The sequence below is a fragment of the Ictidomys tridecemlineatus genome, chromosome 12 (assembly GCF_052094955.1).
Source record: "Ictidomys tridecemlineatus isolate mIctTri1 chromosome 12, mIctTri1.hap1, whole genome shotgun sequence".
In the NCBI taxonomy this organism is placed as follows: Eukaryota; Metazoa; Chordata; class Mammalia; order Rodentia; family Sciuridae; genus Ictidomys; species Ictidomys tridecemlineatus.
This window is the reverse complement of record NC_135488.1, coordinates 60,551,201-60,562,453: the sequence shown is the minus strand read 5'-3', so window position 1 is coordinate 60,562,453 and position 11,253 is coordinate 60,551,201. Positions and strand designations below refer to the sequence as shown.

At 42.0% G+C, this 11,253-nt stretch overlaps 1 pseudogene; it reads left to right on the top strand.

Moving 5' to 3' along the window:
• Nucleotides 1-641: 641 nt before the first annotated feature.
• Nucleotides 642-7,072, top strand: LOC144368956 (uncharacterized protein C2orf78 pseudogene; annotated as a pseudogene).
• The last annotated feature ends 4,181 nt before the right edge of the window (nt 7,073-11,253 follow it).

Sequence of the window (11,253 nt, the reverse complement as noted above, 5' to 3'; positions counted from 1 at the left end):
TACAACTAGGGGGGAAAAAAACAACTTTTTAACCCCTTTCTGAATCCTTGAATACTGCAGGAACTTCACTAATCAAATCAACTTCTGTGGTTCCACAACCACTATACTTGCTCAAACTAGATGTCTTCCATCTCCAGGGATATTAACGGCATATGTTAATAGAGTAACGTATCACTATTACCTCTTATACTGTGAAGCATAATTTATAACATATTCATAATATTTTAATGAACATTTAAGAGGAACACAGAGATGATATCCCTAACACAAGAGCCTGGGGGAGGGGAGCCATGGGGTCAGCCCATTATGTCCCTCCTGCAGGGCTCACCTACCAGAACTGAGCCATTTACTTTCTATTATAACTTTCCTGTCACTTTCTCCACCCAATCAACTCTCTTGTCATTTCCCCCACCCAATCCCACCTTCTCCTTCGGAGTCTGACCACTCTATTGGCTACTTCATACCTTTAAACGGCCAGGTTTGTGACATCATTCTCCCACCAAACCTACTGCCACCTGCTAGAATCTTAGGCTTGCCATGTAGTTGTAAACAAATTTGAATCATCGCAAGTGACCAGTGACCAGTAACCAGTCATTAGAGTGGCCAGTAAACAGTGACCAGTGAACCCCATACTGGGAAACATGCATTCTCTAGCCTCAGCCACCCACACATCCTCTGGGGTGATCTCCTCATCCTTTGTATCTACAATTGATGTGACCTCTTCTCTGACCATGTCAGGTGAGTAAAGAAACTTTTTAAAGTTTTTCATTAGACTTTGACCTGCCTCAATTTACTAATGGAGTCAAAAGGGCTTAGAATAATAGGGGAAAGGATGGAACTAGAAATCTGGACACCTAATTTCATTTGGAATTTGACATGTACTAGGTATAGAACTGGACTATCTGACTCTCTCACAAAATCTGTTTCCTGATTTGCTACATGAGGATAACAGATTGCCCATGTTCTGGTCCCTTACTTTTCTTGCATCTTGAGGGGCATGTTTATAGAGAATGAAATCAGATTTCATGGTTGTATTGTTTCAACTGAAAGAGACAAAACCTAGGCAGGGTGGAAACCAAGAGGTTTCCTCTGTAACAGTTTCCCTTCACCAAGATTTCCACTTCAGTATTTCAAATTTAGTGCTGTTCATAAAAGGGACATTCACATATTTGGGAGTTTTCTGTTTCACCTAGGTGAAAAAAGAAATAGGGAGAGAGGAGCACGAGGACAGGGCTGGAAGGAGGCAGATGTTCTTGGGAAAGCAAGTTTGTGACTGTTTAAGCACACGGCAACAGGAACTCGGTGGAGGAAGAAAATATAAAAATAAAGGAGAAGAAAATGTTAGAATTATAGAGATGAAGAGAATGATGTTCTCGATGAAAAAGAGGTTGGTTAAGATGGATGTGGAAGAAAAGCAAAGATCTTATTTAAACCAACAGACAGCATAGAGTGAATCGTCCCGAGGCTGGTTTAGAGAATGTTTAGCTTAACAGAACAGCAAGGAAACTAAGACTTCAACTAGGGTATCACTGGGGTAAGCAGGTTATCCGAAAAGTCACACTTGGCTGTTACACTTTTTCTATGACCTCTTTCAACACAGATGATGTTGACAGTTTGAACATGAACATGTTAGAAGTATGTTTTAGAAATGATTCTTCCTCCAAACATGCCAAGCAAAGTGGTTCTAGACAGAGATGGGGAAATGGCATTTTCCATGTCCTATTTTGTTCTGATTTTTAAACTACAGGGATATCTAAAAAATGTTTTGTCCAAACCTGCATCAGAAGGACACATTCCTTTCTGTGATATAAGCTGTCAAGGTGAAGCTGTTTTCCATCTTTACAACGTTTTCTTTTCCTAAAAAGACAATATAGAAATAGTCATTGATGATTTCTAAATTTAAGAACCAAAAGAAAGAACTATATAAGAATAAAAATTCAAGCTCCCATCTCTAATTCCGAGTTTATTTAAATAATTATGTGAAGACTTTTTGTTTTGTCTACATTTCAAATAATTGTTTGGGGCTGGGGTGTATTAATATAAAAGGGAGAAGAAAATGTCAGAAGAAAAGACAAAAATTGTTTTAAATTTGTTATTTTATTATACTGTGATGGTTTTCTCAGACTTTAGAAACAAGACTTTTCTCTAAATGTGATAATAAACTAGGCTTCTATGATTTTGTTAAAGCATTTTTTCTGTTTTTTTAATAACCAAAAGGATTATCAGAAAATGTATTTATATCAATTGAAATATCTACCTAGTGGAATTAATGCCTTTTATTTGGTGTTGGTAATCCCTAGAGGAAGAGAAACAAGAACAATAATGACTTTACACTTATTGTTTTTTTCTCTAGTATGTACAAAATTTCTTTCGTCCTTCCTTTTTTCCTCATTCCCTTCTTCTTTCCCTCACTCCCTCCATTTCTCTCTCCTTCCCTCCCTGCCTTGGTCCTTATGCCTCCCTTCCTTCCTCTCATTCATTCTTTCTTTCTTCTTTTCTTCTCTTCTCTCCAGTTCTGAGGATTGAACACAGGGTCTCATGCATGCTAGGCAAGCATGCTACACAAGCTATATCTCCAGGATATTTTATTTGTTTTCTCAGATAGGATCTTCCTGAATTGCCCACAGTGGCTATCAATTCCTGGTTTCCTGCAATCCCACTGCCTCAGGCTCCCGAGTGCTGGGACCAGAGGCCCAGCACAGCATGCCCAGATTCATCCAGGGTTTTAGCTTTAGTTTTCCCTTCTCCACGTGGCTACCCATCTGTTCTTTACTTTACTTCAATTTCTGTTCACTTTACTTCAAATTTGTGTTCACTTTACTTACAATTACACACATTTTTAGTATAGTTTCTCTGTCTATATGTACTGCTTGAGAATGCATTCAAACTCACCTTCAATTATGAGCTTTGTTTTGATTAACAATATTCACTAAAATCAAAGAGAAACATTCACTTTCATAATATTGTATGCATGATAACAGAAGTCATTTCTTAGCAAATTTGATATACATTCACTTTTGCTCATATCGATATGTTCATTATTATGTAGTCATTCCTTTTAGTTCTGAGCTGTTTTTGACTTTTGCTTCTATCTTTCCAGAACATACTGTAACTCCCTCCAAAGGAAACTTTTTGTAATATCTATTTATCAGTTGTAGTTCAAGACAATACTTTTATTTTATTTATTTTTACGTGGTGCTGAGGATTGAACCCAGGGCCTCACATGTGCTAACCCTAACGTTAGCCCCCTAATGCTGAGCCATAACCTCAGCCCTCACATGAATCTTATGTAATATGACGCTTTTATTTATGGATGAATTATCACTATTGTTATTGTTATAACCACACTAAAGATGAGTAACCTGAAGCTCAGAAACTTTCAATTTCTTTCAAGAAGCATTCCTTGAGAAACTGAATTTCAGGTAGTCATTTTCATGTAGGATCAGCAGTTAGGCTGAAAGAGGGCAAAGATTGACGCTTAAATTATCATTTGGATGGTAAACCTGAACTCTAGGAAATATCACGTGACCTGGAAAAACAAAAGGAGATACTAAAGATCACTGTGGTGATAGCAGTACGATTTTCTATGAACAGGGGAAAACAAATTTCTCAATCTCCAGATTTCTGCTCTTTGCAACAAGAGTCCTGGCCAGGGAGAAACTTTCCATAATCTGTTGCTGATTTTGAACAAGTCAATCTCACTTCCCTGACCCTTGGTGTACTCATTTGCTAACTGGTAAGGTTGGGGTTTCCTCTGAGTTTGAAAATGCTTCAGTTCTAGGGCAAATTCATGAGTCAATACTAGGGCAGGCTCAAAGGAAAGGTAGGACAGGTAGAAGGATGCTTTTAGAGAACAAAGTGTGAAGCAGACCACTTGGGACTTCTGTGCCCAATTTGAGAGAAAAGGCAGGGAATCAGAAGAGTGCTTGCAGCCATCCTAAATGGAGTGACTTGGGGTCTCTCAATGATTATTGGAATGAGGGCCTTCCTGATTACTACAACATTAAGATGATATTGTTCCTCAAATATTGTAAGAATCTGCCTGTCTCATCAATATTTTCACCACCCTCTTCTTCCTACAGAACTTTTCCAAAATTCTTCTTTACATGGAAATGCTGATTCTCTGCAGCTGTCTCTTCCTGTGGTGACCAATGCAGCTTCCCTGACAGGAAGTGTCTGCAACTTCTCCAGAGCCTCTGCTCCAGCTGCCACTTCAGCATGGTTACTGCCCTCAACCTGTGGCACCTCCTTCCAGCCACTCATGGGCAGTGCCTACCTTTATCAACATGCTAGCACAGCCATGGTGTCTGGAGTTACTGGCCAGCACCAGACTCCCATGGCACCTGCCCCCTATCCAAGTATTTCTGAGTGGTATATCCCAGGAAGTGCTGAAAAGAGCTCATCCTCACTCAGGGACTTTAATATGACTGTCACTGACCAGAATACAGCAGATTCTTCCCTATCTATGACATTCCAGTATGACAAAACTTCCAAAGCCAATGTCATGATCCCTGGGTATCCACTACTATCTGGTAGGCTCGTCCAGGTGACACTACCTCAGATTCCAAATCAAGGACATTGCCTCTCACTACCCCACCAAGAAGGAAGCCAGGTCTACTACTATGATCAAAACTCTCTGGGGACTCTGCTCTCTGGAGAACATGACCCCTGCCTGCAATCCTATGGCTCTGTGCCATATGCAGGAAGTAGTGCCACTGCCCCTCAACCAGAAATGGTGACAGTGCTGAAGGAAGTTCAGCCCACAAATGTCCTACCATCAGTCCCTACACCTGTGACCTACTACTCTGTGTCCACTCAAAGCATAGAAAAAACACATTTTCAAGGTGAGTACAAACAGCAAAAAGGGGAAGGAATGAGATTACCATTCGAAAGGAGGGTCCAGTTTTCAGCTGGTAACTGTGGGTCCACACATCCCTAGAATTCAAGTGCTGAGATTTTAACCACAATCTTGTTCAGCAGTCCCCATTTTCAGACTCTGTAAGACAAGCATGCAGCACAGCGTAATGGCCACCCATGCATTTAAGAGACCTCTAGGAGCACACGGAAGGAAGCGGCTGTTCACTATTTTTGCACTCAGTCCAGCTACACAACCACACTATAAATACATTTCCCTAATTTTACTTTGGTTTAGAAAAATACATCAACACATATCAGGGTGTGACAGTTTAATTGTCCCTTAATTGACTGCAGGATTTAACCTCTGTATGTAGAGATGCTGTCCAAAGCAGGAGTCCAAAACCCCCGACCATTCACATTGATCTCATGAGCATCAGCTCCACCCTCTCCTAGGTCATGGTGTTAAGTGTTCTTACATTCTGGGGAGAGTGGAGAGAATTGAGAGGCCCCTATATGAGAGCGAGAGACTTCATGAAAGAGTTTTTCTGGGTTTCCCACAGAGGAGACAAGTGCTCTACCGGAAACCCATGCTGCCATGGTGATGAACCAGCCCAAAAGTAACACTTCAAGGGATCACCTGTAACTAATATGCAACTCTTAACAGATATCTGTCAGTGGTCCTTAAAAAGAGCTAATAGAAATGCTTTCTCCACAGTTGGTGGTTCCCCTGAAAGGTGTGGAGCTGGGAAGGGGGAGCATCCTACTTACCATCGTCCTTGATTCCTTTGCAGGGATGGAAACTTCCCTAGGGATGGAGGCTTCCTTGGGATTGCAACCTCCAAGTCAGACATTTTGTCTGCCACAGCCTCCAGAATTCTCATACATCTGCAATAACAGAAAAAGCCAGGGGCAGGAAATCACAAGTGCCTTAATGGGTCCTAGTGATCCAGTGAGGAACAGAAAACATAAAGCCTCAGAGTCTCCTCATGGAACTCCTCAGGCCAAAATGCAGCTAAGGGACCTAGAGTGTGCATTAGGAGGAGAAGTTGCTCACAGGGATGCAGACAGCAATAGGGCCAATGTGCACACGGCCAAGCACTGTAAGAGCAAAGCTCAGAAAGGTGCATCCAGCAGGAACAGCAAGGCTAAGGGCCATAAGCAAGAAAAGACCAAGAGACCCAGAGCAAACGACTCCAAGAAAGCCGAGGAGAGGAAGCAGCCAGGCAACAAAGTCGAGGCAGAAGACAAGCCAACGGTGCCCAAACTAAAGCGGAAGAGGAACCAACCTGAGCTTTGCCAAGAGTCCTTTAAAAAGCCTCGGAGCTGTCTCGGCATGCACATGTTGGAGTCGGTGCAGGTTTTCCACGCACTGGGGAAGAAGAATGATAAGAAAACTGGGCTCTCTTCCTCCCGGGCCCTGGGAAACTCAGGCAGTACCCAAGACAACCGTACATGCCCAGCTATGAAACCATGGCTGGTGGTTAAGGGTCCTGAGAAATCACAAGTCAAAGCCCAGAATCCAGATATCGGTGCTGAAGGAGAGGGTCCTGCTCCATCCATTGATGAGCCTCCACCACCTGGGAAGGTAAAATTGGTACCTTTGCCTTTTCTGACCCAGGAGAAACCTCCACCTCGACCAGCAATCAATAGGAGGCCACAGTCTCTGGCCTCACGGAGACCCACTGGGTCTTACCCTGCCCAGCCTGGCCCTGCTAGCTCAGCTCAACCCATGGCAGTCAACACATCCCAACCAGCTACTGCCAACCCATCTTGGATGCGTCCTGCCAAGCCAGCTCACCCCGTTTTGACTCATGCCATTCAGTCAGGTGTGAGTGCTTCTACCCAGCCTAGTGCCCCTCGGTCTGCTGCTTCTGGGCCTGCACCCTACAAAACATCATCTTGTACTTCTCTTCATTGGCAACCCGTTCCCAGGGTTGGGACCCAGCCCCAGTCACAACCACCCAAGCCTCAAAACCAATATCTCCTCCAAGACTTTGCCTTACAACCAATTCCATGGAGGAAACCTAATGTTCCTGGGCAAGTAGTATCAACTCCCATCACCAGACACCAGAGGCCAGAGCGGGAAGCCATGAAGAAGAAGGCTCAACAAGAGCGTGAGAATGCTGCCAAGTACACTGCTTTGGGGAGAGTGCAGGGTTTCCTTGAGAGGGAAAGAGAGATGGAGTTTTCTCGCTACTATGGCTACATAATGTAAGAGCTGCTAAGATCAGTGGTGCCACTTAGGGACCAAATAGTTTTCCACATGTATATAGATAGAGTGATACACATTTATTCTCAGATGCTTTCAACGTTTAATAAACTTATACAAATAAATGTAATATAATTCACTAATACATAATAAAGAGGCCTTCTGGTACCATTGTTAGAAAATAAAGAGGCCTTTGGGTCCTACATGGGTTCCAAATACTCTTCTCATATACACATAGATAGATAGATGAAAATTTTTTCAGAGTTGAAAAGGTAATATAGTTTAATAAAGAAATGCTATAGTATTGATTAGAGGGTAAGTAATAAAGAGGCTTTATATTGCCATTTGAATACCAAATAGTTTTCCACATATATATACAGAGAGGTACATAGATACAAAAGTGTTCACTTATACATGTTTAAGACTTAGTATACTTGAATAAAGAAATGTAATAGTATTCTTTGAGAGATAAGTAATAAAGATGCTTTCTGGTACTGCTTGGGCATCACATAGTTTTCCACATGTGTAGATACAAATTTTATAAATATGTAGATACAAAGATACAAATGAATTCATTCTAATATATTTTTAAAGTTTAGTCAAATTGAATAAAGAAACTCCATAGAATTGGTTAATAGATAATAAAGAGGCCTTGTGTTAGCACTTGGCTATCAAACATTTGTCCTCATAGACATATGAATATGTACTCATTCCAATATACTTTTCAAACTTAATAAAACTGAATAAAGAAATGTAATGGAATTGATTAATAGATAATAAACAGGAATTTTCAGTTTGAATGGCTGTTAAGTGTGGTCTATTTTGGTAGTGGTGGGGATCACAGCCTGCATGAGAAGAAAGGAACTCAAATTTGGCCAGGATAATAGAAGTAAAGGCTAGGAATGGGGGAAAGAGGAAGGCATGTATTCCAGCACTAGGAAGGCAAAAAGAAGAGAGATGTATGGGTTTACTGGAAGAATCAGGAATTGGCAAAATGGTTGACCAGTAACACAATGTTTGAAACTAGGGATAAAATGATAAAATGTCAAGCAAGTTGAAAATGATAGGAGACGGGTTCAGGTTGACCAGAAGAAATGCAAAAATCCAATAAAAACCTCTCATGGAGAATGGCCTAGTTTTTGGTCTACCTGAAAGGCATTTTACAAAAGAAGATTCAGGGCACATCTCCACCAGGTTTGGGTCACTTAAGATCCTAGCTGGGAAAGGTGAATACAAAACACGGGAAATCTACCAGGGGTGGTAGAGGGTTCACAGTTACCCTGAGGGAAGCTCATAACCTGGGACTTGGCCAAGTGAACTCAGCAGCGTGGGGCCCACCCAGAACATGGCCTGGAATAAATCACCATTGACTCAACACCCATGCACCAGGGCAGCAGAGAGGCACTACTTGAATAAACCTTCACACACAAGGCCAGTATCACTCTGACAATTTACTAATGGTTGAGAAGCAAGGCCTCAATCTGAGGCTTGTGTCCTCAAGTCCTCAGTGTTGGCAACGGCCCCCAGCAGGCAGCCAACCTGGTTTTCAGAGCACAGCATAGAGATGTTGGGGTAGAGGGTGAAGGAGAGAGATCACACTTGAAAGGGGGTTAAATACTGAACTGAGAAGCCTGTCAGGTCCTCTTCCATTGATTCTGGTAAGCGCTGTCTTCAGCGACCATTGCCATGAACGGAAGCCCACAAGAAAAACATCACTCCTTGGCTTCCATCTCCACCCAATGCAAGCACAGTGCGCATGCGCAAAGAGAAACCTGCCAACAGCTGCAGGATCCAGCAGCCCCAACAACTTTCACCCATTCCCTCAAAATTGCCAGTCACCATCTTCACCACTCTTCCCACAGGAGTCATCACCTTTTCCCTCATTTTGGAAACTTCCAGAGATATTTAACCCCAAAATGTATGTATCACAATTTGTTAAATTATCTGACCCACAGATTTGAAATGTAACCTCTATGACATATTAAATTCCTATGTGTATTTGCATTCTCCTTTGTAGGATTTGCCTGGCTTTCTTGCTTTTCCTATTTACCAGGTCTCTGGAATATTTTTCATCATGTGTTTCATTTTATTTTTAATTCAGTATTCTTTCTGAGAGTATCTATTACGTTCATTCATGTTTTCCCTTTTAGATTAGTCTTCTTTTGATTTCTACCATCTCCTCTAATGTCCATTTATGTTGTTCCTTTTTATTATGAAACATAAAACTCAACATTTAGACCATTTTTATGTGGATAACTCTATAGCATTAAGTAGATGCACGATGTTGTTCGAGCATTATCCACTATCCAAATCCAAAACTTCTCACCATCCCAAACAGAAAGCTATATACATGATATAATTTTCCATTCCCCTCTCAGATTCTGTCCTATTTTGCATTGCGTGGCCTTCTGTCTTTTAGCTAGTTTTGAAAGAGTGGGCTACCATCTGATGTGCTTGGGGGGTTCTTTTCTGACTTGTTTTCGTCCTCTGAGAGGATGCTATTCTCCTTTTTCTTAGAATACCTGTATTTGGGATTTGGTTTCCTTCTTTTCTTGCTATGCACTTTGATGCAAAATTCATTTTCTTTGTAAAAGTATGGTTGAGGATAGAGTTTCTTATGTGATGGAACTGCAACTTCCACCTCTCCTTCGTCCATGTATTCTTCTTCCCTCCAGTTCTGTCCCTTCTCCATTCTCCCTTTGCTCTCCTCCTTCTCCTCCTCCTCTTCCTTCTTGAAGTATTAAAAACAGGTCGACTTATTTTCTAAAATTTTCTCGCTGTTTCCACAGGGAGGTTTATCCTTTGTGTCTATTGTTCCTCCCAGCGATTTCTCCTCTGGATGAGGCCTTTTCTGAAAAGGAGCGTTCTATGTTCATTTTTCAAGACACGTTAGGTTCTGGACAGCATCAGCCCCCTTCCGATATGAATGTGGAACATTTGTACTTACAGCTGCTCCTCAGTTTCCACAGAGAATTGCACCCAGGACCCCTCAAAGACACCAAATTCCATAGAGTTGAAGAGAGACTGCACACATTCAAATTATCTAAATCATCTCTAATTACTTATCATAACTACAATGTAAATGCTATGTAAATAGCTGTTGTACCATATTGATTATAAAACGTATAGTACACATTGTAGGACACCTACTGCACTCACTTTGGGGTTGGCCAGAACCCCTCTCAGTTTCAGCTGCTCTTCTCCTGCTGGCCCACAGTGCTTTGCAGGAATGCCTGCTGGAGCTTTCAAAGCCTCCTGTCTCCCATTTCCTCTGCTGCAAGGGCTGCTGCCAGGCAGGTCTGGTGCCTCCTGCTGGTGGTTTGCCCTATCCTCTTGTTCTGAGGTCCCTAGAAAACACTGTGTTCTCTACTTTTGTGGTAAATGCTACTCCAGGGTTTGGCTTTCTCTCATCTATTTCCATGGCCTCTAGGCCAAAGGTATCTTTTGTTTGGGAGAATCTCTTTGTTTTGGGAGACTCCAATCTGCACTGCTGCCTGCACCTTTCTGAAATCTTGATGGATAACATAATTATCTTAAATTGAGAACATTGCAGGTTTCAGTTCCCTGAAGCAGAGCTTCATTTCCCCCAAACTAGGTAACACACTGAGGCAGACTGTGAGTCCCCTGTAAAGACCATGGCACCTGGTGTCTTTGCTTGCTATGTTGGTGTTTGAGTGAGAAGCAATCTCAAGGTTCATGGGGGAGGGATATCTGGCCACAGGAAGAGGGAGTAGTCTGTAGGACAGGTGGAGAATGGGGACATGGCCTCTAGTCCAAATGTGTCTTTCTTTTCTTTGTATCTTCTTTCTGAACACATTTGAGAATGAGTCTCCTATTTGCTCTCCTTCCCTTGCGGGTGGGGGCGGGGTGTCCGGTCTATACACAGTTTCCTTGTCTTCCTTAGGGTCATCTTTCCAGTTGTCCAGGCCAGAAACCTTTGACATTCTTTGACTCCTTTCTCTCTCTCCCAATGACACACTTGCAATTTTAGTAAATTTCATCTGCCCTCTCTTCACATCACATCTAGAACCTACGCACTTCTAACTCCATACCCCCATTTCTGCTCTAACATAATAATCCCTAACCATTTTCTGCCTTTCTCTATCCATCATAGGGGACATGCACATTTTCCACAAAAAGACCAATAGATGGTAAATACATAACTGTTTGTGAGCCAGATTGTCTCT